At 40.3% G+C, this 25,238-nt stretch overlaps 1 protein-coding gene and 1 pseudogene across 2 annotated transcripts in view; one reads left to right on the top strand and one right to left on the bottom strand.

Moving 5' to 3' along the window:
- SUCLG1 (succinate-CoA ligase GDP/ADP-forming subunit alpha) overlaps positions 1-25,238 on the top strand; it is a 140,877-nt gene that overhangs the window by 69,622 nt on the left and 46,017 nt on the right. The window lies entirely within an intron of this gene.
- LOC150006339 (mannose-6-phosphate isomerase pseudogene) lies at positions 649-6,819 on the bottom strand (annotated as a pseudogene).

The following is a 25,238-nucleotide window of genomic DNA, read 5'->3' as shown; positions in this document are numbered from 1 at the left end:
TGCTTTACTTGCTGAGTCACTTTGAATGCGACAGCCACACAGTACACGTGCTCACTCAGTGGCGTCTATGACCCCAACTGAATAGTACAGTAAAGTTGTCATTGCTCATGCATGCACATTCCAGTTCACTCTTCTTGGCTGCCACGGTTACATTGATATTGCACAAACCATTCTTCATATATTAACAATGGCTGCACTTTTTCTGGATAGACATCATGTACAATTTTGCTTGTCAATTATACCTCAATAAAGCTGGGACTGGGGAAAGAGAAGCTTTCAGGTAATTCTTTTTTTTTTTTTTAAATAAATAAGTGGAACAACAAATCGATGTTTCTCTAAAATCAATTAAATTAGTTATCTACCCTTTTGCTCTAACTGATGCTAAGCTAATCATAGATTTCATCAGCCTAATAGTGTAGTGAAAACAGCTACTCTCCTTCTTGGAGAGGCTCAGGTGTGGTGAGAATACAAATGGAGTGTTGACTCTTAGTCCTTACATGGGTGGTCCTTCCCTGGGAGATGGTTCAGCCTAGGCCTGCTCAGGAGTCACTACCTCAGAGTTTAGAGCAGGGAAGGAGGTTGGGCTGGGTCTGAGGAGGTAAGGTTGGCTAGGGTGACTAGACAGGAGAGCCAGATTGGCTATGGTCTCTACAGCAGACAACAGGCACAAAATATCAGAAGGTCCTCAGGCACAGTGAGTTTCAGTGAGACACTCTCATTGGCCCCAATGAAGAGTACCTCACCACGCTGCAGGGGGATTACTGCCTGGGCTGTGGGAGTGCTGGCTATGACTGTACCCTGTATCATCAGGAGGATGCTGGCGGAGTCCAGTGTCAACACCTTATACTCAGGGACCGAGCCAGGGACCTCCATCTTCATAACAGTGAAGTCTAGTATAGAGTTGTCATAGAGGAAAAGGTAGGGGTCTTCCTGATTCCTTATTGGAGGAAAGAGCCTGTCTTTGCTGGGACTGGGGATATAGCTGAGCATTTCACACAGAGTTGGCATATCGAGAAACTTGGGTGTCAGGCCAGCACTTACTCTGTTATCTGAGCATGCCAGGCACTCCACGCAGTTGCCTTTCAGGTAGGTATGAGGTACATTGGCCTCCAGAAACATGGCTTCCCCTGGCTTCAGAGTAAGTAGGTTCAGGAAGTAGATGGCAAAGCATCCAATATCACTTGGATACTGCTGGTGCAGCTGCAGCAAAGGTCTCCACATATGTCTTCCACATTGTTTCCAGCAGCCAGTTCCTGGGAGATCCGCTTCACCAAGAAATTGAGCTGCTTCACTACCACCTTCTTCTTGCTCTTCATTAAATGGGAGAAACAGCTCTGCAGAGCAGAGGCCATGGCCTGGGAGTTCTGGCTCAGGCTCTGCTTCAGCTGCGTTGTTGCATTATCTCCAATTAGGAACTGGAACTCGGGCACGTTTGTCAAAAATGTCACAATTTCCTCAACTGGCTGGAAGCAACATAAACCCTGAAAGGAAGTGAGGGCAATGAACATTTCTGGTTTGATTGGCATCAGGGTAGTGCTGTGGAGCGTGGAGGTGCAGCTTCTCTGCCAGCTCATTGTGCCTGGATGGAGAGGGTTGTTCCAACTGAGAGCACTTTGAAGAGGAAGGGCAGCTTGCCATTAAAGGTGTCCTTGACCTTTGAGCCCAAGGAGTCCTGTTTCTCAGTGATCCACTGGTCTAAGGTCTTCTGTGAAATGTAATTGTCAAGAATCTTGGCATCTCCCTGGGGATAGGTCCCCAGCCATAGCTCTCTGATCCACCATCCTTGCAGTACTGGACCTGGCTTCTGCTTTCAGGTGATTCTAACGTCCAACCAGGGATGAGAATCATGGCACTGGAGAAATAGATGTGGTGTGGAATTTTCTGAAAAAGTGTCGGTAGAGTCTTGACTGCAGTGGTGACAACCACTTAGAACCCGTCTAAGTTTTCTGTGTCAAACAAGCAGAGAAGTTTTCTCCCAGGATAGAAACCATTTTATTCTCACACAACTATGGAAGGGATAACTCTAAAGAGTCTTGGTGATAACAAGCAACAGACATTCAAGGGTGGGGACGTGGGATGTGTCCCCTGGCTTGGCTGGGTTTGAAGGCCTTGAGGATCTGGTAGCCATGGGCTGCTGATAGGCCATGGCAGGGAGAGAAAAAAGTTACTTACGTTACATACATTCCAGGGTCATCTGGAATAAAGTGTCTGTTGGAATCATAGCTCTCCTAGACTGAGTGGCTGTATATTGGGTTAACAATACAAGGACAAGGGAATGTGCTGGCTTCTTATAATAGCATTTGAAAACTTGAAAAAGTTTGAATTTTTGACATTTCATTTCAAGTCTCAGAGAACTAACTAGCAAGTTTCTTCTGCACTAAAAGAATCTTATCTCTTGTTGTTTCAGAGTTGATATAATCAAAATCAGCTGCAGAGTCTGATGCAGAGCTTGCTTAATTATAAAAGCTTGAGCTCACGGCCTTACCAGGTCACATACAAATGATGGGGCACTTGTGGGAAAGAGCAGAAAGGTAAAACTGGGAATGACCACTTTGGGAGAATTTACATGACTCAGAGAACCCAGAACCCTTCCCAATACTACTGAGCTTCTGTTGCACCCACAGCCTACATTTCCCAGCCTTCCTTATCGATATTTGCTCAGTCTCTCTTTAATGCAGTGAGAGTACTTGCCATGTGCCAAGATCTATATCAGTGACAGACATGAGTTCCCAGTTTCCAGTCCTCTCAGCTCACAGCTCTCCCACCTCCAGTCTGAAAAACACAGGAGAAGAACTCTGATTGGGTACCTGCCTGTGGCCCAGTCACCCAACCCCAGGGCTGCTGTGATGCAGCATGGACAGCTCACTGGCCTTTCCTTGCTGTGGGACCTTGAGGCAGTAGCTGATTTGGGTGCCACTGGTACAGGGTTGAGGTGTAGGAGCTGGGGATGAGAACTCCCCATAGCACGTTGCTTTGCCTTAGACCTCAAAGAACCAGACTGAGGGTGATTGCAGAGGAGGTGACTGATGATACCACATGGCATCAGAGCAGGCTGTATTAATCTCACAAGGGGATGCATCTTGACGGGCCACCAGAGGTAGCTGGGATTATGGCAGTATAATGGCAGTATAAAGGGACCTTGAGGTTTCCACCAGAGAAAACTGGGGATCAGAGCTGGTTTCACAATATTAGCCAGTGCAAGGTCTCCTGCCTTTGACCACCAACGAGGAAATCTGGGGAGAAACATTTTTGTCTCTCAGTCTCAGAATTTAGTTCAGTGATAGTTATCATAATTTAATATATTTGGATTCATTTTGCTAATCTTAGTTTTTACTTTTTATTTGTCACACCTTTTCTTTCTCTATATTTTTAAAATTTCACTTATTTAATTATTTCTTCCATTATTTGCATTGAAGTTTTTCTCTCAATATCATTGTCCTGTACTGCTCCCTCTCCTTCATTAACCACATAAAGTGCCAACAAGTCTATTGTCCCCTCTATAATCTGCCTCCTCCCCTCCCCCACCCTGAGGTCAGGCTCTCATCATCTTATGCATCAATTATTGCAGTACTCTCTCTCTCTCTCTCCAACTCCTTCCTCTACTCATTCCCAGAGTGCTATGTAGAATATAAAATTTGCTTAGAACTCTTCAATGGCTTCCATTTGGTTTTGGAAAAAGTCTGCTCTTCCCGTGGCATGCAATGCCCTCAGGGACTGTCTCTCGTGCCTTCCTCTGTATAACCACCTGCTCTGCCTGCCTCATGACTTCTCCATGGGTCTTCAGGTGCTGCTTCTCTGTGGGATGCTGAGTTATCTCTAGTGTACAACTTGTACACTTGACAGTTGCCCTGCCACCTTTCACGCCTCAGTACAGGATCCCTTTCTCTATGAAAGCATCCAGTGCAGGTCTCTGTTACTAGTTCTCGTTCTGATCACATTTGTTTGGTAAATGAATGCTTAAGTGTCTTTCTTTTCTAGACTGTGAACTTCTTAATGGCAAGGAAAATCTCTTTATTTTTATTCCCAGGGTTGGTCTAGCATAGTACTTGGCCCATTTTCTATTTGTTGAATAAATAGGTAAAAACAATAATATGATGTTACTATAAAGAAAAAGGATTTGTCTTGTAAATTATGAATGACATCCCGCTCACTTCTGATATTTGTACACATTTTTTTCTGTTTTTATGACAGTGACTTGCTTTCCCAGCTGCAGTGTGAATTTTTTTTTTTTTTTTTTTTGTGAGTAGAGGCCATGTTTTATACTTGGTTGGTGCCACTTGGGTCCTTAGCACAATGTTAGGTATGTGACAAAAATTCTAGAAAATATTGCTTAACTGATGAAAGACTAAAGGTAAGCATATATTTGGATCGCTTATATTTTACCGATAGAGTGTTTCTTATTAAAATAAGGGGGTAATCGTTAGTTATAATAATGTAGTAATTATTTGAACAGGGTGACATGTGGAACATGCGTAAATAGGTTTAAGTGCTGAAGGGCAGTTCGGCCCCTCTTTAGTGGAGTCCGTGCCACACGGCTCAAGGAGCAGTGCTCAGTCAGCACCCAGGCTCTATGAAAGCCTGTCTTGCCCTTCTCAAGGGTTCCTGAAACTTCTTTTTGGTTTACTCACTATTTTTAGTCTCTCTTTTTTCTTAGAAATAGGAAAGCTAAGAAAACCATGTATTTTCACTCTCAATCTACACAGAATCTTATGCATACTCTTTTGTTTTACTTTTTTCCCCAGGAGAGATTGTCCGTTTTCCCAATGATATAAAAATGACTTAGAATGAAATCCTTTCATAGCTAAAAGTTTATTAGTCTAATGTCTCTCAAGAGTTAAAAATAGTGCTTTAGGCCAGTGGTTCTCAAAGGGCGGTCCCCAGAGCATCAGCATCAGCACTGCCCAGCGATGCACATTCTTGGGTCCTACTCAGACCTGCTGACTCAGAAACTCCGAGGGGGCAGCCATGTGTGTTTTAACAAGCCCTTCAGGGCATTCTGGTAGAGACCAAAGGTTGAGAACTACTGCTGTAACCTTTGGATAAAGATATAAAATGAATGAATTTATCTTTCCCTTATTTTTCCCCTCATAATTACATTAAAGACACTTAAATAGCACAGATCTGGGTTTTTTTCTTTTTTCTCTCCTTTTTCTCTTTCTTTCTTTCTTTTTTAAAATATGCTTTATTGATTATGCTGTTACAGTTGTCCCATTTTCTTTTCCCTTTGTTCCCCTGCACCCAGTGACCCCCTTCCCTCCAGTTGTGTCCCCCGCTTACTCCATGCCCATTGGTTGTGCATATAGTTCTTCTCAACATCTTTTTGTCTATTCCAGTCTCTCTTACTATGCTTCTTAATTCCTGTACCATCTCCCTCCCTTTCCCCACTTCCTCCTCCCTGCTGACTTCTCCCTGTAATGTTCCCCATACCTATAATTTTTTTCCTACTCTCGTTGCCTACTTAGTTTGCCTTTGTTTCAATTCCCTAGCTTCTGTTTTTGGTTGTTGTGATAGTTTTCATTTTAATGTTTATAGTTTTGATCCTCCTTCTCCTAAACAAGTCCCTTTAACATTTCATGTAACAATGGTTTGGGTCTGATGAACTCCTTCAGTTTTACTTTGTCCTGAAAGCAGTTTCTCTGACCTTCTATTCTGAATGATAGCTTCGCTGGATATAGTAATTGTGGTTATAGGTTTTTGCTTTTCATTAGTTGGAATATTTCTTGCCAGACTCTTCTTGCTTGCAGAGTTTCTTTTGAGAAATCAGCTGATAGTCTATTGGGACTGCTTTGTATATAATTCTCTTCTCTCTTGCTGCTTTTAAGATTCTCTCTTTATCCTTAATTTTTGACATTTCAATTATAATGTGTCTTGGTGTGATTCTCCCTGCGTACAGATTTTTTTGAACTCTCTGTACTTCCAGGACCTGTAAGTCTATTTCCTTCCTCAAGTTAGGGAAGTTCTGCTTCATTATTTTTTCACAATTTTTTTCAATTTCTGGTTCTTCTTCTTCACCTTCTGGTAACCCTATGATTTGGATGTTGGCCCGCTTATAGCTGTCCCATAGGTTTCTCAGCCTCTCCTCATTTTCCTCACTTTTTGTTTCCTCTTTCTGCACTGGTTGGCTGTTCCTTCCCTATGTTCCGATTTGTTGATTTGATCCCTGGTTTTCTTGCCCTCATCACTGGTTTCATATGTGTTTTTGTTCATTTCAGCAGGACTAGCCTTCATTCCTTCTCTGTCTTGTTTAAGATCTGCTGTTAGGTCTGTAAGCATTTTTATCACCAAAGCTCTGAACTGTGCCTCAGAAAGATTTCCTATGTGCTGACTCGTTAGATTAGATATATGTTGTTTGGTCAATTGCATCACTGGGATCTCTATCGTGATCTGTGCCATCTTGACAGTTTTGTGTTTACCTTTGCTTCCTGGGCAGGGCTGTCACACCTCCTACACTATAGGGGAGTGGATCCCTGTACAGTCGTCACAACTGGGCAATCCTTCTCACCATGCTGTGGCGTTTTCTGTGTGGGTGGGGGTCCAAGATGGATTCCAGCCATTCAGTCTCTGTTGAGAGACTAAGAGCCTCCTCCTCTGTCCCCACCCCCTCTGGGCCTCACAGTCCAAGGCAATGGGGTCTACCTTCCCCCACGTTGGAATCGCAAGCTGATGGGTCTGGTCTGCAGCTGGGGGTGCTCCCCAGGCGCTTCTCGCCTCCCCTTAAATACGGGTGTCTGTGCTTACTGCCATCTTATCATCGTCACCACTGCTGCTGCTGCCAGTGCAGCTTAACCTCTCAGCCACGGCTTTGCCCCTCCTACCCATCTGGACAAGCACCACTTCCTTATAACTTCATACGCTGGACTTCCATTTATTTTCTGGAACTTCTGGTTATTTTTGGTTTTGCAGTAGTTGTATTCCTTCTTAGTTGTGGAGGGAGATGGAGCATGTCTGTTTAGTCCTCCATCTTGGCCAGAAGTCTCCTGTCACAGACTTGTTTTTAAAGAGTTATGTGATTGTTAGAGCAAGACATGATAAGGTCACACAGTAGCCAGGAAAGCAGAGCAGAACAGTCATTAGGGAAAGAGTTCTGAAACCAGAAGCCAGCTTGAGTTCACATCCTGCCTCCTCACAAATGCCTTGTGTGACCTTGAGCACATTACTGAGCCTCTCTGTGGTTCACATTCCTCATCTGCAGCCACCAAGGTCACAGAAGTACCTACCTTATAGGGAGGGCTGTTGCCAGCAATGAACAAGCTCATATTCTAAGTGCTTGGAACAGTGCTTGCCGCAGAACAGCTGGGTGGAGCAAGTCACAGCCCCTGGCTGAATAACCTTTGCTATGTATGAGGCTAGAGCAGTTCTCCCAGATGCTGAGTGGACAAGTGGGCTGCCAATGACTACAGATCACTGGAAATCTGTATATATTTAGACCAGATGGACATCTGTGCTGTGCTGTTCACTATAAAGGAGGCAATATGAAGTTTAGTTATTCTTCACCAAAATGTGGCAGGCATCTGAGATTCCTGGGCCATAATTTAGCCAAATTTTAAGTTTTTGAGCTTTCATGAGTACTGCTCTCTTTAAAAAGTCAATTCAATATGATCTAGATACTAACATCCATTCCTGTTGATTGTTGGTATATTCTCCATCACTTGCCCAATCTGATGTATTTTAACCCAGTGTTCTGGTTTCTCTAATCTCGCTTCATCAGTCCTTCTCTGTTTAGGCATGCCTGCCTTCATTTGGCAGACATAGCAGGTTTTTCATTTCCCCATGTAAATGACTTGTTTGTTACAGTGGGGGTCCTTGGTCCTTGGAAACAGATATCCCTGAATAGAGCTCAGAAAGGGCCTCTGAATAATAACACCCAAATAAACCTGAGATGAGCTTCAATGCTGCCTCTTTGAAATTGATCCATCACTGTAAGTGCCATCAATCATTTAAACAGAAACTGTAAGAGGCTTCCTGGGATGGCTGGGTCTGAAATATTCTTTCTTTAGAAAACATCATTTCAGCACAAAACAAACAAACAGCAGAAAGCAAAGGTGGGAGTAAGTGACTCCTGGTATGTGTTTTACTTGAGCATAAAATTTGTTTTTCTGATTATACCAAGACTCTTCGCAGTCTCTGGTTTTAACTTTTTAATTTGCATTTTGTTCTATTCAATATTTCCCAGCTTCCATACTTCTAGATGATGAATTTATGATAAAGTTTACAGAATCGAGGTTGAGAAGACTGCCATGAAAATTCAGTTAACACTCATTTTCATTTGTCTTGGGAGACAAAAGAGAATTTTTAATGCGTTTATGGCATGAACTTCAGCTTCTGCCTAGACCGCAGGTTCTTAAAGTTGGCTGTGCATTAGAATCACTTGGAGACTATTCAAAAACACAGATGCCTGGGATCCATCCAAGCTCTTCTGGTCTGGGTGTGCCTTGGACATTGTGATTTTTCAGAGATGTCCAGGTGACTCTAACCTGTGTGAAAGCTTGAGGACCACTGGCGTTCACTGTGTCAACTATATAGATCTGGGGATGACCAGACATTCATGGAGACTAGTCAGGTGACATAAACAAACTCTACTTGGAGGTGGGGTGAGTGGCCTCTTAGAGGAGAACTCATCCTGAGGGAGGAAGGAGCCAGTTACCCCAAGTATGAACGCTGGAGTTCTGTTTCTGGGTACATCCGCATCACTCTGTCCCCTGCCTAGTGTCATGGTTGCAAGCCTCATACCCAGGGAGAGAGAGGGCTGTGGGCAGAAACAGGGCTGGCAAAAACTCTGGGAGGACAGCAGATTTGCCAGAGCATCGAGGTCACATACATTGGCAGGTGACAAGATAAAAGCTGCTTTAACTCCAGGTGTGTATCCACCTGCATACCTAAAAATGAAAGGATATAACTATAATGTTCCGTATAAAGAATCACAATGCTACCTTTCTGTTCATATTGATTAGAACCCTAAAGAATGGTTAGAAATTAATGTTGTCTGTACCCTTTGTCTTAACTGAGGAAATAGCTACATAAGAAGCTTTTGGCTGCTAGCATGAGATTGCGGTTAAATAAATTGTTCATTAAATCATTCAATGGTCCTCCTAATGTCCTATGTGATAAATTCCTTTTGGAATTCAAGAGTGAATCTCTATCGAATAGTTAGAATGCTTCTATCTATGAGATCATAAGAACTGTGCAACCCATTACATTTGCTGCCTTCCTCCTATCCTCAGTTGTCGAGAATCTCAAAACCAAATCTAGTGCTTACTTGTGGTAAATACATATAACCTCTGGTGTTAACAACATTAACTCTGATCTTTCTTCTTATGATGGCTTTGCTGTGGTTAAACACATTTTTCTATACGTGTCTTTTGTTCTATACCACTCTAAAATATTTTTTAAAAGAAGCAAAGGGAGACAATAAATCTCAGTTTAATAGAAACTTACTTTTTTTTCCCACAGCTTTATTGTGGTATAATATACATAATAAGACACATGGATTTAAAGTGTAACATTTGGTAAGTTTTGACATAATATACACTCCTGAAACCACAATTTAGGTAATAAACATACTACCCCCCAAAATTCTCCTCATGTCCCTTTGTAGTCCCTTCCTCTCACCACTAGGCAACTATTAGTCTGCTTTTTGTAACTATGGATGAGTTTGCATTTCTACAGCCTTATATAAGTTGATTTATACAGTGTTTCCTTTTCTGTCAACTTCCTTCACTCACATAATTATTTTGAGAGTTATTCATCTAATTTTTGGTATTAATAGTTTATTTTTACTGCTAAGTAGTATTTATTGAGTAGATGTATAACAAATTGCTTATTTCTTCACCTGTTCATGGACATTTGGGTTGCTTTCAGGTCTTTGCTATTATAAGTAGAGCTGCAATAAGCATTCACAAACAAGTCTTTAGGTGGATATATGATTTCATTCATCTTAAGTAAATACATAGGAGTGGATTGAATGGCTGAGCTGTACGGTAAGTGCACTTTCAACTTTCTAAGAAACTGCCTAAGTATTTTGCAAAGTGTTTGCACCATTTTACATTCCTGTCAGCAGGGTATGACAGTTTTAGTTGCTCCCCATTTCCCAACACTTGGTATGGTCTGTCTTTTAAATTTTAGCCATTCTAGTAGGTGTGTAGTTATATCTTATTGCTTTGATTTGCATTTCCCTAAGACAAATAATGTTAAACATCTTTCTATTTGTTTATTCACAATTCATACATCTTTGGTGAGATGGCTATTCACATTTTTTTGCTAGTCTTTTAAAAACTGTATTTAAAAAATACAATATTTTCTTATTGTATTTTGGGAGTTCTTTATGTACTCTTGGATACAAGTCTTTTATTAGACGTACAATTTGAAAACATTTTCTCACAGTCTGTGGCTTTTCTTTCTATGCATAGAGTATTGATTTTAAGTTTACCGTTGGAGCTACCCAGTGCAGTCCAGGCATACGAGGCTGTGAGGGGTGGTATTCAGAATGATGGCTCTGAGACTCTGAGCATCTTCAGGCATCATCCCACCCTGCAGTCACATTAGCCAAATGTCCTGGGCTGGCAATACCCCCGGCCCCAAACTGGTCTTCCTTGCAGAAGCCTCACTTTGCTTCTTCCTCCTCCAGCCACTACTTGCCACACAGCCATATTTGCGCTTCATAGTAGTTAAATGGATCTTCATGTCCTAAAATAGCAGTTGTCAATCTTTGATCTGCTTAACATATGTGAGATTGGAAGTACCTTGTCTGTTTTCCCAGAGACTGAAATTTGGCTTTGCTAAGTTGGGGAGAGGGAGAACCCAACAGTCTAACTTAACTATCTCTTTTATTTAGGTTGAAACAAAATTACTGGTGTTTTATTTGGCGGGGGGGTGGGGGGCGGGGGGGCGTCAAAAGTATCAAATGTAAGTGTATTTGTTTGCTAGGCTGCTGTAACAAAGTAGCACAAGTTGGCTGGCTTAAACAACAAAAATTTATTGTCTCAAAGTTCTGGAAGCTAGAAGCCCAAGGTCAGGATGTCAGCAGGATTGGTTCATTCTAAGGGCTATTAGTGTTTGTTTGTTTTGGGCTGTTAACCTAACTTCTGGTGGTTTGCTGGCAACCTTTGGCATTCCTTGGCTTTTAGATGCACCAACCCAACCTCTGCCTTTATCTTCACTTGGCGTTTTCTTTGTGTGTTGTCTCTCTGTCCAAGTTTCCCTTTGTTATGGAGACACCAGACATTGGTTGAAGGCCTATTCTAATGATCTCATCTTAACTAATTACTTCTTCAATGACCATATTTCTAAATACAGTCACATTTTGACATACTGAACTTCAACATATAAATGGGAGGGTGAGATGAGGGCATAGTTCAACCCACAACAGTAGGCAACTGCACATCGTTCAGTCTAACAAAAACTTTCCATCAATCTGTTTCTAGTTTCTGACTTCCCTCACGTCTTCTACTGTGCATTGGTTCCTCCAATTCCTAACCCTTTCCAGGGTACGTTGGGGTCAAATTGACTGCATCTCATTAGGTTCCTCAACCTTCTATTGTGTAAGAACTTAGAGCCAACTTTTCTCCTCTGGGTCCGCTATGTCATTTGACATTCATCAATTTTCTGCTGTCTATCTTCATATATATAGTGGTTCATGACTAGAGTTAACACCTAGGCCATTGAAGAATTTTTATTTCTATTTATTTTTTTACATGATGTTTAAGGGTCATTTTTGAGAATGCAGAAATGTCTTTACCTTGCCGTTTAGTTACTGGGGATCCCCATGTTTACTTTTCATAACAAAATCCAATGGATAGATGCCCTTGTCCTTTCTTAGCTACAGGAAGTCCAGAATTTTTACAAGATTTTTCTCCTCTGGGCAGATTGGAGATTCTCTAAGAAAGGCTCTGTCTGCTTTACATGCTGGTGATGACTTTCTCCTTTGCAGAGCTGTCCAGCCTCCTTCTCTGTACCTCTGTGGGCCCTGCCACTTACTGTTGTGGTTTCTGGACTAACTCCCTTCCAGTGTCATGTCTTTTGTCATTGTTTTACCAAAAAGTCAGCATACTCTCTCTCTCCTTAATTCTCAGTGATAGTGGCAACCTGGATGAAAATTTTAAACAGTGAAAATAGGCAGTATGTACTTGGAATAAATAATAATGGCTGTTCACAAAGTCCAACATCCCAGAACAATGACAGAGCACTTGTTCTATAGTTGCATAATTGTCCGATGGGAAGTGAGGAAGATAGTGGGCAAGGAAGGCAGAGCCTGGTCTGGGACTTGAAGAAGAAGGTAGCTACGGGTAGAGGAAAAGAGGCAGGCCTGGTAAAGGTGAACTTGGTCCAAGAAGAGTAAACTCTTTGAAATTATTTGGAAAGTAAGAGTTTATTTTTACTTGATAAACAGTAATTCTTTTCTAAAGGCTTAGCTAGATTTTATATATCTTTACATATATAAAAATAGTTTAAATTACCTAGTTTCTGGTAGATGTGAAATGATCTTGAATAATTGGTATGCTTCCATTTATGAGATAATAAGAAATGTGCAGTTTTTTAAAAAAAGATTGTCCCTGTCATCTTATCTACTTGTAGCCTAGTTCAGGGGCAGGTGGTGGTGAATCGGGGTGGGAGGATAGAGAGGACTTGGTGGAGAGACTTGTGTATGGAAACAGCCAGCCTTCAAGCCCCAGACAAGAACTAGGTAACAGCAGAAGAGGGCCTCTTACAACATTTTGTCCTCGTGCCTGGGAGGGGGAGAACAGACCAGATGGAAGGGGGTAACTTTTTAATTCCAACCCAATGTGCATTTGAGATAGTTTCCCATGATAACACAGCTGTCCACATACTGACAGTTGGGTACACAGCCCAAGGGTCACATTCTTAGGTGGTGCTCAATTCTCTTTGTCCTCAGCAACCATCTGTACTCAAAATTTTCTCCCTTGCTGTTATTGTCAAAAAGTTTGAAAGTTCTCCATGATTCACTGCTCTGGGTTCTTTTGAAGGCCATTTTTAAGTGCCAATGTTTCTGAAAGGGTAAAAAAACAGGAGAGAACTTGAAAGAAAACCGCAGTTGGTAGGTTGTTTCACATGCTTGGAGTGCAAAGAAACAAAAATCCCACAAACAAACCCCATGTTACTCTCTTTCGCAAGAAAAATTAACTATGGCACTGTACCTGGGTTAGCAAGAAATCTAATATTAATGGGGCTCTGCCACCTTTCTGAGGCTTAGAATAATTTCATTTCCTGATGTCTGGAATATATGAACGGGTCCTGGTTCTCAGTCCATTATTGCCCTCATTCCTGTTCTCTTTATCGGCAGCTCCTATTGAACCCAGCTTTCTTCCTTCTGCCAGTATTTGCAACTGACACTGTTAGTTCCTTGTCCAATACACATTCCCCTTTCTTACTTATTGGCATGTGCCCAACCTTAGGTAAGCCTGTGGTTCCATGCTCCCAGCAGACCTCAGGTGTAGGCTAGGATATGTGGTCTAGTTGGGATGTAAAGGAAGAGGAAGTGGGAGCTTTGGAAAGACTTTTGTTTTACTGTTAAAAAGAGCAGATGGAGCTGGTATCATTTTCCCCTTGTTCTTGCCTTACATGTGGAAAGGATAGAATTTGCACTACCATTTTCATGATCAGATTAAGGACTATCATTTTACATTCATCTTTCAGCAAGGGGCGATGGAAAACAGAATGCCCAATCTGTTAAAGTTGATTTTTTTAAGTCTTTGTTCTGGTGATGACTATGAGTAAAGTTTTGGAGGGAGTGTGAAGATCTGTTCAGAAGTTTTCCTTTATTTAGATAGGAAGTCAAGACAGTAGAATTTAGATTTAAGACATGTGAATTTGGGCCATGACTCTAATTATATACTAACCATGTAAAACTTGACAAGTCTCTTTTGGAAACTTAGTTTTCTTACCTGTGCAGTACAAAAATGTTGCTTTGTGTTTAAATGAATTGTGGAGAAAAACAAGTAAAATAACTTTCATTAAAATCTTTTGTGTATGGTAAGGCTTTATTAACTGAAAGTCATTATGTCAGAAATTAGTTTGTAGTTGTGGAAAATTACAAAATCGAATCACAACAGCTAATATGCACTGAATATGTGCCAATTACAGTTCTTAGCCTCTTTTTTTTAGCTTCTTTGTTTTTCTAAAGTATAATTTATTGATTATGTTGTTACAGTAGTCCCAAATTTTCCCGCTTTGCTCCTCTCTGCCCAGTACCCCCCTTCCCTCCAGCAATCCCACCCCCCTTAGTTCATGTGCGTGGGTAGTACATATAAGTTCTTGGCTTCATCCTTTCTTATATTATTCTTAACTTCCCCCTGTCTATTGTGTACCAACCAATTAAGCTTCTTCATCCCTGCACCATTTCTCCATTTCTCCCCCTTCCCCCTCCCAGCTGATAACCCTCCAAATGATCCCCATACCTATGATTCTATTCTTATTCTGGTTTGGGTAGGTGGATTTTGTTTTTATTTTTTAGATTCAGGTGATAGTTGTGAGTTTGTTGTCATTTTAATGTTCATAATTTTGATCTTCTTTTTCTTAAGTAAGTCCCTTTTGTTACAGAACCCCTGGGCTGCTCCAACTGAAAACAAACCCACAGGTTCTTTAGTTAGGGGTCCGATTGCACGCCGCCAAAAATTACAACTCTGAATATTATATTTGAGTGGAAAGAAAAATTGTTTATTTAACAGTTACACATATCCTTGCCTCCCCTTTACCAAATCTAACCAGTTTTAGGGGGGTCAGAAACACCGTTTCCCAACTTCCTAGGCACAGTTCATCTTTACCAGCAGCTGTCAATCACTCAATCTGATTGGGGAGGTCCTTTCAGTGCTGTGGTGCCCTCCAGCTCTCAATGCAGGACCACCTGGTTTCTCAGCCTCCTTGTGAACTGTCTTCTTTCTGTAAACTGAGTGGATCTCCTCTCCTTCTCCAGAGCACCTCTGCGAACACTCACCAGCGAGGGAGACAGCCCCAGAGCGCACCGTCCCCCTAAAGTGTTCCCAGCTGCCTATATATCCCTGACTGCGTCCTCTGATGCAGTGGGTGTTGCCAATAGTTCTGACCATTGGCAGAACCCCACATAGGCTCTGTGTGCTTTCCATACCATCACCTGGTTCAAGCTCCTCCCATCCACCTGAGGCTTTGGATGCATTAAAGCAATTTACATAATGAAAGACACCGGCCATCAGCCTCAGGCATGTGGAGGCATTCTGAAAGCTGCTTCCTTCTCCCCATCCCCTAGCCACAAACTCCAGGGATTTTTGGACTCTCCTGTTTCTGTAACACTTTGACATTTTATATAATAACAGCTTGGTGATAATGAGCTTCTTTAGTTTTCCCTTGTCTGGGAAGCACTTTATCTGCCCTTCAATTATAAATGATAGCTTTGTTGGATAGAGTAATCTTGGTTGTAGGTCCTTGCTTTTCAATACCTTGAATATTTCTTGCCAGTCCCCTCTTGCCTGCAAAGTTTCTTTTAAGAAGTCAGCTGATAGTCTTATAGGCGCCCCTTTTTTGATAACTCTCTGCTTTCCTCTTGCTGCTTTTAAGATTCTCTCTTTATCTTGAACCTTTGGCATTTTAATTATGATGTGTCTTGGTGTGGCCCTCTTTGGATCTAGCTTGCTTAGGACTCTCTGTGCTTCCTGGACTTGTATGTTTATTTCTTTCACCAAAAATGGGGAGTTTTCCTTCATTGTTTTCTCACATAAGTTTTCAATTTCTTGCTCTTCCTTTTCTCTTTCTGGCACCCCTATGATTCGGATGTTGGCACATTTAAAGTTGTCTCAGAGGTTCCTAAGCTTCTCATTTTTTTCAATTTTTGTTTCATCATTCTGTACTGGTTGACTGTTTTTTTCTTCCTGATGTTCCAAATCATTGATTTGAACCTTGGTTTCCTTCCCTTCACCATTGGTTTTGTGTGAATTTTCCTTCGTTTCATTCAGCACAGCCTTCACTTCTTCCCTTATACATTTGCTGTACTTAAGCATATCTGTCAAGCCTGTGAGAAACTTTTTCAACAGTGTTTTGAACTCTGCGTTTGTTAGTTTGGTTATATCCTCGTCGCTTAGTTCTCCCACTGGAACCTTGATCCATTCCCCCTTTTGGGCCATACTTCTCTGTCTCCTCATCTTGACAGGTTCCTGTGTTTGTTTGCCTCTGTGTCTTAGGCAGAGCTGTTGCTCCTGTTATATTTTTAAGGGATGGAACCTTAGGTATTTGTCAATACAGGGCGACCAGTTTCACCATGTTGTGGTGCTGTATGTGGAGGAGGGTTCAGAGAGGGAACAATGCCTCTTACTCAGCACTCGCCCCTGTTCCAGGCACTTCTCACACTTCTTTATGGGACTGGTGCCTCTCTAGCTGTTGCCCTAGCCATCGTTCCCAGAGTGGGTGGATTTGTGGATGTTCTAGGACCGTGGGGGCCCTTTAAACAAGTGGACTCTGCTGAGAGACTGGCAGTTTATTCTTCTGCCCCGACTTCCACTGGTTTGCACAGTCAAAAACAATGAGCCTTTATCTTCCCCGGCACTGGGACTGTGAGCTGCGTGGTCTGGTCTGGTGCTGGGAGTGCTCCCCAGGTGTCCCTCTCAACTTTTAAAAATGTGTAACTGCCTTTTCTGCCAGCCTGCCACTGTCGCTGCTCCTGCCACCACCGCACCGCATCCTTTCCACCCCAGTTCTGCCCCTCCTTCCTGTCTGGATGAGTATTTCTTCTTTACATCTTTATTTGTTGGACTTCCATGCAGCTTGATTTTCTGGAACTTCTGGTTGTCTTTAGTTTTGAATAATTGTATTCCTTCTTAGTTGTGGAGGGATACTCAGTGTGTCTGTCTAGGCCTCCATCTTGGCTGGAAGTCAGTTCTTAGCCTCTTTAGACATTAACTAATTTAACTATCACAAGCACTTTATGAGCTGGTTACTATTTAAGATCCATTGTAGAGAGGAGGAAACTGAGGCATGGAGGGTGGGTTAATCCTATTAAAAAACTCCTTAATCTTCACAAGATCCAAATCAGGTGTCATTTGCTTCCTTCACCGGACACTCTCCCCCAATCTATTTTCTCACACTTCCCTCTGGTATCAGATGAAGGAATTTCTCTCTTTTTTATTTATAGTCTTCTCTTCATCAGGGCTCTGGATGCCTTCCCTCAGCATCTCATTAAAATCCTCAGTGTCCCGAATTCCCTTTCACTTCTCCATATTATCCCTAGGCTCTCATACTTACAAGTTTAGATTCATATCCATTCAGAAATTTATAGAAATCCATTAAAAACAAGAAACTGTTTGATTCTTCTGTTTTTTAAAAATCTACTTTGTATTTGTTCTCATCCCATTTCCTGTCAAATTATACTAACAGCATAGTCTATAAACTAGACTCAATTAACATCTCTTTTTAACTCCTCCAATCTAGCTTCTAATTCCTATTGTCCAAAAACAGCATAGAGGCAAATCTCCCTGGCAATCTCCTGAATTTCCTTCTTTGAAAGATTAGCAACATATTTTTTTAAAAAACCCTTATGTGAGGATATGTTTATTGATGAGAGAGAGAGAGAGAGAGAGAGAGAGAGAGAGAGAGAGACCTTGACATTGATTGGTTGACTCCCATATGTGGCCTGACCAGGGATTGAACCCACAACCTACTATTGTGCCCTGGCCAAGAATTGAACTGGCAACCTTTTGGTGTATGAGATGACACTCCAACACTGAACCACCTGGCCAAGTCATTAACCTTTTTATTTTCATTTCTTACCTTTCTCCATCTATACCACACTTCTGACAGAACCCATCAGTCCTAGGCTCTTTCTCTCCTTTTAACTGGTACTTTTTTTGTTTGATACACTTGTCTTCCTTCCTATCTGAGTAACTCTTTTAGCTAATTTTGTTTTATTTATTTATTTTTAATTTTTATTTTTATTACATTTTATAAATTATATTGTCACAATAGTTCCATTTTTTCTCCTTTGCTTCCCCCCGCCCAGCACCCCCCTCCCCCAGAAATCTCTCCCTTCCCCAGTCCATGTCCATGGGTCATGCATTCAATCTCTTTGGTTTCTCCCTTTCCTATGTTATTATTATTTTAGAATTAATTCATTAATTTATTTCTTTTTATAACAATAAAAAAAGTAACATTCCCCCACTTCAGACTTTAGACCCTTTATAATCTTATAGAGGACAGTGGGCGACAGTCTCCTGCTCTTCTAGCTGCTTCAAACTGGATGTGGTCATTGTCCTACCTACCCTTGGGTCCAGTATTCCCTAATAAGAGTGGGGTTGTGGGGGGGGTGGCCTTCCCATATGGGGAAGGTTCTTGCAGGCTCCAGGTCAGTTGGCTGTCCCTGGACAACGGTGTGCTTGGTTTAACAGGCTGGCATCCTTGTTGTATTCTGGGGGCAACAGATTTGGCAACAAGGTTAGAAGGCATCATTCAATTTATAACCACCATATGACAAAAGGCAGGTATTAATTTTTCAATGTCCCCAGTTAGGGAAAAAAGAAGGGCTTCTTTGGAAGAAGATGTTCCAGGCACATCATATCTGTCCAGAACCATTTTGACCAGTATATTTAACTTGGGCTGAGGGAAACATTTTAGGTTGCCCCCCTCTTAGACCTCTGGGTCTTTTCTGTCCAAGCCATTGGAATAGAAAAGAGAAATCTGTTTTAAGGTGAAGCCCACAGACCATCCCATTCTTCACAACCCAGCCACGTGGTTCAGACAAATCGTTCAGTCTTAGGAGGCAGCGATGCAGACAGGATTAAGTGTGGCCTATATGTACAGTCAATCATGCAGGTAGTGAGATCCTAGGCTTATGCCCTTTGAAAACAGAAAACACATGTTAATTTGTATAATATAACTCACAAACCATTCTCTAAATCTGTAAGCCTGTCTTAATGGAAAGACATCCAGTTGCAAGGCATTTGACATTCTTCTTGCCTGTAAAATAAGCATCTTTGATGATGTCACAGATCTAGTTTAAGTTACAAATGAAAGGTAACTTTAAATGAAAAAAGATTTTAATGACAGTTAGCTGTATTACTTTATACTCTACCAATGGGCATTGTGATTTTCCTTGGGTCACAATTTTTTTCCCTAATATTACCCACCTTGTCATTAAAGAGACTGTATTAGGTCCATTTTTAATTTATCCTGTTCATTTGCATGAACTCAACAAGAGTAGCAAATTATCACTTATGATCTTTAAGTTTACTTTGCTGGAACTTACACAGGAAACATTTAGGGTGTCCTTCAGTCTGCCCTTTGGGGCTCAGAAGCTGAGCCACGTACCTGCCATTCAGCCTTGTCTGTAGACACCTGTCTTTTCCAAGTCCTTCAGGTTTTCTGTTGTGCTTTAAGGTTCCTTTTAGCCATCTCTCATGAAAGCAACCTTTATTCCTTCCCTGGAAAGATTGCCGTGGACCGCACATCCAACCTAGGTACCAGGCCTTTTTCCTTGTGGGCTTTTCTTACCTCCTAAGGTCACCCTTGGTTCCTCAGGGCTTTTGGTAACAACCAGAGCCTAAGCATGTCTCTTTTAGGCATGACATTCCAGTCAACAGTCTTGGTCGACAAGACCTCTATTAACAACTGGTATTATTATTTTCATGCAAAGAACCTTATGTCATTACTTACTTCTTCAGGGTGCCAATTTCTGGAGGGATAAGGTAGAAAGAAAAATATACAGTATGAAGGAAAATCTTCATCCTTCTAATATTCACTAGAATTGTGTTTCCATTCTTTATATTCCACCCCCCCACTAAAGAGAAAAAAAAATTGATTGTTTTTCTATTACATTTGTTCCACATTTTTTTTTTGTATTGCTCCCCTTCACTCTGCCCACCCTTTCTTCCACAGTCAGTCCCCACCCAGTTGTCCATGTCCATGGGTCATTTATACATGTTCTTTGACTATACCCTTCCCCTTCTTTTCCCCTCCCCCCTTGTCATTGTTAGTCTACACCTTGTTCACATACCTCTGTTTCAATTTTGCTCATTTGTTCGTGTTGTTCATTAGTGTCTTTTAATAGGCAATAGCATAAGATATTTTTCTCTCATTGCCTGGCTTATTTCGCTAAGCATAATTCCCTCTAGTTCCATCCATGTTGTTGCAAATGGTAGGAGTTCCTTCTTTCTTTCTGCTACATAGTACTCCATTGTGTAAATGTACCACAGTTTTTTGATCCACTCATCTACAGATGGGCACTTAGGTTGTTTCCAGCACTTGGCCATTGCGAATTGTGCTGCTATAAATATAGGGGTGCATAGGTTCTTTTGGATTGGTGTTTCAGGGTTTTTCAGATATAGTCCTAGCAATGGAATTGTTGGTTCAAAAGGCAGTTCCATTTTTAGTTTTTTGAGGAAATTCCAAACTGTTTTCAATAGTGGCTGCACCAGTTTGCATTCCCACCAGCAGTGTACCAGGGTTCTCTTTTCTCCGCATCCTCGCCAGAACACGTTGTTTGTTGATTTCTTGATGATGGCCTTTCTGACTGGTGTGAGGTGGTATCTCATTGTGGTTTTTATTTGCATCTCTCTGATGGCTAGTGATGTTGAGCATCCTTTCATATGTCTATGAACCTTCTGTATGTCCTCTTTGGAGAAGTGTTTGTTCAGGTCCTTTGCCCATTTTTTAATTGGGTTGTCTGTCTTCTTGTTGTTGAGTCGTATGAGTTCTTTATATATTTTGGAGATCAATCCCTTGTCTGAGGTATCATTGGCAAATATATTTTGCCATACGGTTGGTTCCCTTTTCATCTTGCTGATGTTTTCTTTTGCTGAGCAGAAACTCTTTAGTTTGATGTAGTCCCATTTGTTTATTCTTTCTTTTGTATCCCTTGCCTTGGGAGATATATCAGTGAAAATGTTGCTATGTGAGATATCTGAAAATTTCCTGCCTATGTTTTCTTTTAGGACTTTTATGGTGTCACGGCTTACATTTAAGTCTTTGATCCATCTTGAGTTTATTCTGGTATATGGTGTAAGTTGGTGGTCTAGTTTCATTTTTTTGCATGTTCCTGTCCAGTTTTCCCAACACCATTTATTGAAGAGGCTCTTCTCACTCTATTTTATGTTCCTACTCCCTTTGTCAAATATTAGTTGACCATATAGACCTGAGTTTATATCTGGACTCTCTATCTTGTTCCATTGGTCTATATGTCTATTCTTTTGCCTGTACCAGACTGTTTTGATTACCGTGGCCTTATAGTATAGTTTGATATCAGGTATTGTGATTCCTCATACTGTGTTCTTCTTCCTCAAGGTTGCTGTGGCTATTTGGGCTCTTTTTTGGTTCCATATAAATTTTTGAAGTATTTGTTCTAGGTCTGAGAAATATGTCATTGGTATTTTAATGGGGATTGCATTGAACCTATAAATTACTTTGGGTAGTATGGACATTTTAATGATATTGATTCTTCCCATCCATGAACATGGTATATGTTTCCATTTATTTATATCTTCCTTAATTTCTTTCTTCAGTGTTATGTAGTTTTGTGGGTAAAGGTCTTTTACCTCCTTGGTTAAGCTTATTCCTAGGTACTTTATTATTCTTGTTGCTATGGTAAATAGAATTTTTCTTTTAGTTTCTATTTCTGATGTTTTATTGTTGGTGTACAGAAATGACTTCGATTTCTGAATATTGACTTTGTACCCTGCTATTTTGCTCAATTCGCTTACTAGGTTGAGTAGTTTTTTCGTGGAGTCTATAGGGTTTTTTATGTATACTTTCATGCCGTCTGCAAATAATGACAGTTTTACTTCCTGTTTTCCAATTTGGATGCCTTTTATTTCTTTTTCTTGTCTGATTGCTATTGCTATAACTTCTAAGACTATGTTGAATAGGAGTGGAGAGAGTGAACATCCTTGTCTTGTTCCTGACCTCAGGGGAAATGTTTTCAGTTTTTGTCCATTGAGTATGATGTTGGCTTCAGGTTTCTCATATATGGCCTTTATTATGTTGAGGTATGTTCCCTCTATTCCCATTTTGCTGAGTGTTTTTATCATAAATGGGTGTTGTACTTTGTCATTGCTTTTTCTGCATCTATTGATGTTACCATGTGGTTTTTTCCTTTCATTTTGTTTATGTGGTGTATTACATTTATTCATCTGTGAGTATTAAACCATCCTTGCATCCCTGGGATGAATCCCACTTGATCGTGGTACATAATCTTTCTAATGTGTTGTTGGATCCAGTTTGCCAATATTTTGTTGAGAATTTTAGCATCTATGTTCATCAGCGATATTGGCCGGTAGTTTTCTTCCTTGGTTGTGTCTTTACCTGGTTTTGAAATTAGGGTAATACTGGCTTCATAGAACAAGTTTCAGAGTTTTCCCTCTTTTTGGATTTTTTGGACTAGTCTGAGAAGGATAGGAGTTATTTCTTTCCTAAATGTTTTGTAAAATTTGCCTGTGAAGTTATCCAGTCCAGGGCTTTTGTGTGCCAGGAGTTTCTTATTACTGCTTCAATTTCGCTGGTTGTTATTGGTCTATTCAAGCTTTCTGCTTCTTCTTGATTCAGTTTTGGCAGATTATATATTTCCAGAAATTTGTTTATTTCATCTAGGTTGTCACATTTCTTGTGGTACAGTTGTTTGTAATAGTTTCCTACAATCGATTGTATTTCTACGGTACCGGTTGTGATTTCTCAGCTTTCATTTCTGATTTTATTTATTTGGGTTCTCTCTCTTTTTTTGTTGATGAACTTGGTTAAAGGCTTGTTGATTTTGTTTATCTTTTCAAAGAACCAGCTTCTACTTTTGTTGATCTTTTGAATTGTTAGTTTAGTCACTATGTTATTTAATTCTGCTCTAATCTTGATGATTTCTTTCCTTTTATTTGCTCTGGGCTTTGCTTGTTGGTCTTCCTCTAGTTCTTGTAGCTGTAGGGTTATATTTTTCATTAGAGATTCTTCTATTTTTTTTAGGTAGGTCTGTATTGCTATAAACTTTCCTCTCAGGACTGCTTTCACTTTATCCCATAGGTTTTGGGTTGTTGCGTGTTCGTTATCATTTGTTTCCAGAAACTTTTTGATTTCTTTCTTGATGTCAGTGTTAACCCATTCATTGTTTAATAGCATGTTATTCATTCTCCATGAGTTTGAATGTTTTTGAGTTTTTTTCTTAAAGTTGATTTCCAATTTTAAGCCGTTGTGATCTGAGAAGATGTTTGATATAATTTCAATTTTCTTGAATTTGTTGAGGCTTGTTTTGTGTCCTACCATGTAGTCTATCTTTGAAAATGTTTCATGTGCACTTGAAAAGAATGTATATTTTGCTTCCTTGGGGTGAAACATATATATATATATATATGTATATATATATATATATATATATACACACACACACACACATACATATATATATATATATAAGGGTGTTGTTTAATGCCTCAACATCTTTGGTGTTTCTTTGTTTTGAAGATCTGTCCACTGTTGACAATGGTGTGTTAAAGTCCCCTACTATGAATGTGTTGTTGTCTATATTCTTCCTGAAGTCTTTCAAAATTGTCTTTACATATTTGGGTGCTCCTATGTTGGGTGCATATATGTTTATAAGGGTTATATCTTCTTGACTAACTTTTCCTTTAAGTATTATGTAATGTCCTTCTTTGTCTCTTTTTCTGGCCTTTGCTTTAAAGTCTGTTTTGTCTGATATACGTATTGCTACCCCAGTTTTTTTTTCATGCCCATTTGCTTGATATGCTTTTTCCATCCCTTCACTTTTAGTCTGTATAAATCTTTTGTTTTGAGGTGTGTCTCCTGTAGAAAGCAGATATGTGGGTCCTGTTTTCATATCCATTCTGCTACCCTATGTCTTTTAATTGGAGCATTTAATCCATTTACACTTAAGGTTATTATTGACAGGTATTTATTCGTTTCCCTTTGTACTCGTGTTCTTCTTCTTTTGTTTTCTTCTTTTTCTTACAGCATTCCCTTTAGCAACTCTTACAGTGCTAGTTTGGTGGAGATGTATTCTTTTAGTCTTCTATTGTCTAAGGAACTCCTTATTTCACCTTCCATTTTTAATGAGAGCCTTGTTGGGTAGAGTATTCTTGGTTATAGGCCTTTGTTTTTCATTGCTTGGAATATTTTTTGCCATTTCCTTCTAGCTTGTAGTGCTTCTGTTGAGAAGTCAGTTGCTAGCCTTATCGGGGCTCCCTTGTATGTTATTTGCTGTTTTTCTCTTGCTGCTTTTAGAATTCTCTCTTTGTCTTTGAATGTTGCCATTTTAATTATGATGTATCTTGGGGTGGGCCTATTTGGTTTCATCTTCCTTGGGACCCTCTGTGCTTCCTGGATTTGCATGACTTTTTCTCTCATCAAGTTAGGAATAATTTCTGTCATCACTTTTTTAACCAGGTTTTCTATCCCTTTTTTTTTCCTCTTCTCCCTCTTGTATCCCTATGATTCTAATTTTGTTTTGTCTTATGTTGTCCTGCAGTTCTCTTAAACTCTCTTCATTCTTTTTAAATATTTTTTTCTTTTTGTTGTATTGTCTGGAAATTTTTTTCTACATTGTCCTTTAATTCACTGATCCAATCTCCTGCTTCATTTGGTCTGCTTTTGGTTTATTATACTGTGTTCCTCAATTCAGAAATTGTATTCTTCATTTCTTACTGGTTCTTATTAATAGTTTCTATTTCCTTTTTTATGCTGGTGTAGTTCTCCATAAGTTCCTTGTAGCTTCCCTACAGTTCTTTATAGTTTTTTTGGAGTTGTTGGTAATTTCCCTGAAGTTTGTCATAGTTTTCTTTGAGGTTGTCAAGGTCATTAAGTTTCATAATAACCATTTTTTTTGAATTCCGTGTCTGATAATTGGCTTATGTCTGCTCTGTATCTCTCTTTCTGGGGATTCCTCTTTTCCTTTCATTGGGAGGTTGTTTCTGCATCTCCACATGTTAAATTCTTCTTGTTTGTTTTTGTTTATTAGATTTGTCTGCTTTGATTTCTCACTTTCATGATATGAGATTTTTTATAGGAGACCTGGGGGATTCAGTGGTGCAGTTTCTTTGATCTTCTGAGCCTGATGCTCTTGTGTTGCCCTTTATGTTGTTTGTTTAATCTGTCTTGTAGTATGTCAGCTACTCTTTGGTGGGTCTTTTCCTCTGGCTAGTTTATTGAGAGTCACTCTGCCCACCTTGTCTTGAGTTCTTTTGTGGAGGTGCTTTTAAAACGTAATCACACAACCCAGGCAAGAAACCCACACCCTCCAAAATCTCCCCCAACCACAATCCCACTATCGACTGCAAAGG

The sequence above is a fragment of the Furipterus horrens genome, unplaced genomic scaffold (genome assembly GCF_987537825.1).
Source record: "Furipterus horrens unplaced genomic scaffold, mFurHor1.1.pri manual_scaffold_6, whole genome shotgun sequence".
Lineage (NCBI taxonomy): Eukaryota > Metazoa > Chordata > Mammalia > Chiroptera > Furipteridae > Furipterus > Furipterus horrens.
Note: the sequence above shows the minus strand (reverse complement) of the source record. Positions and strands in the feature narration are given on the sequence as shown.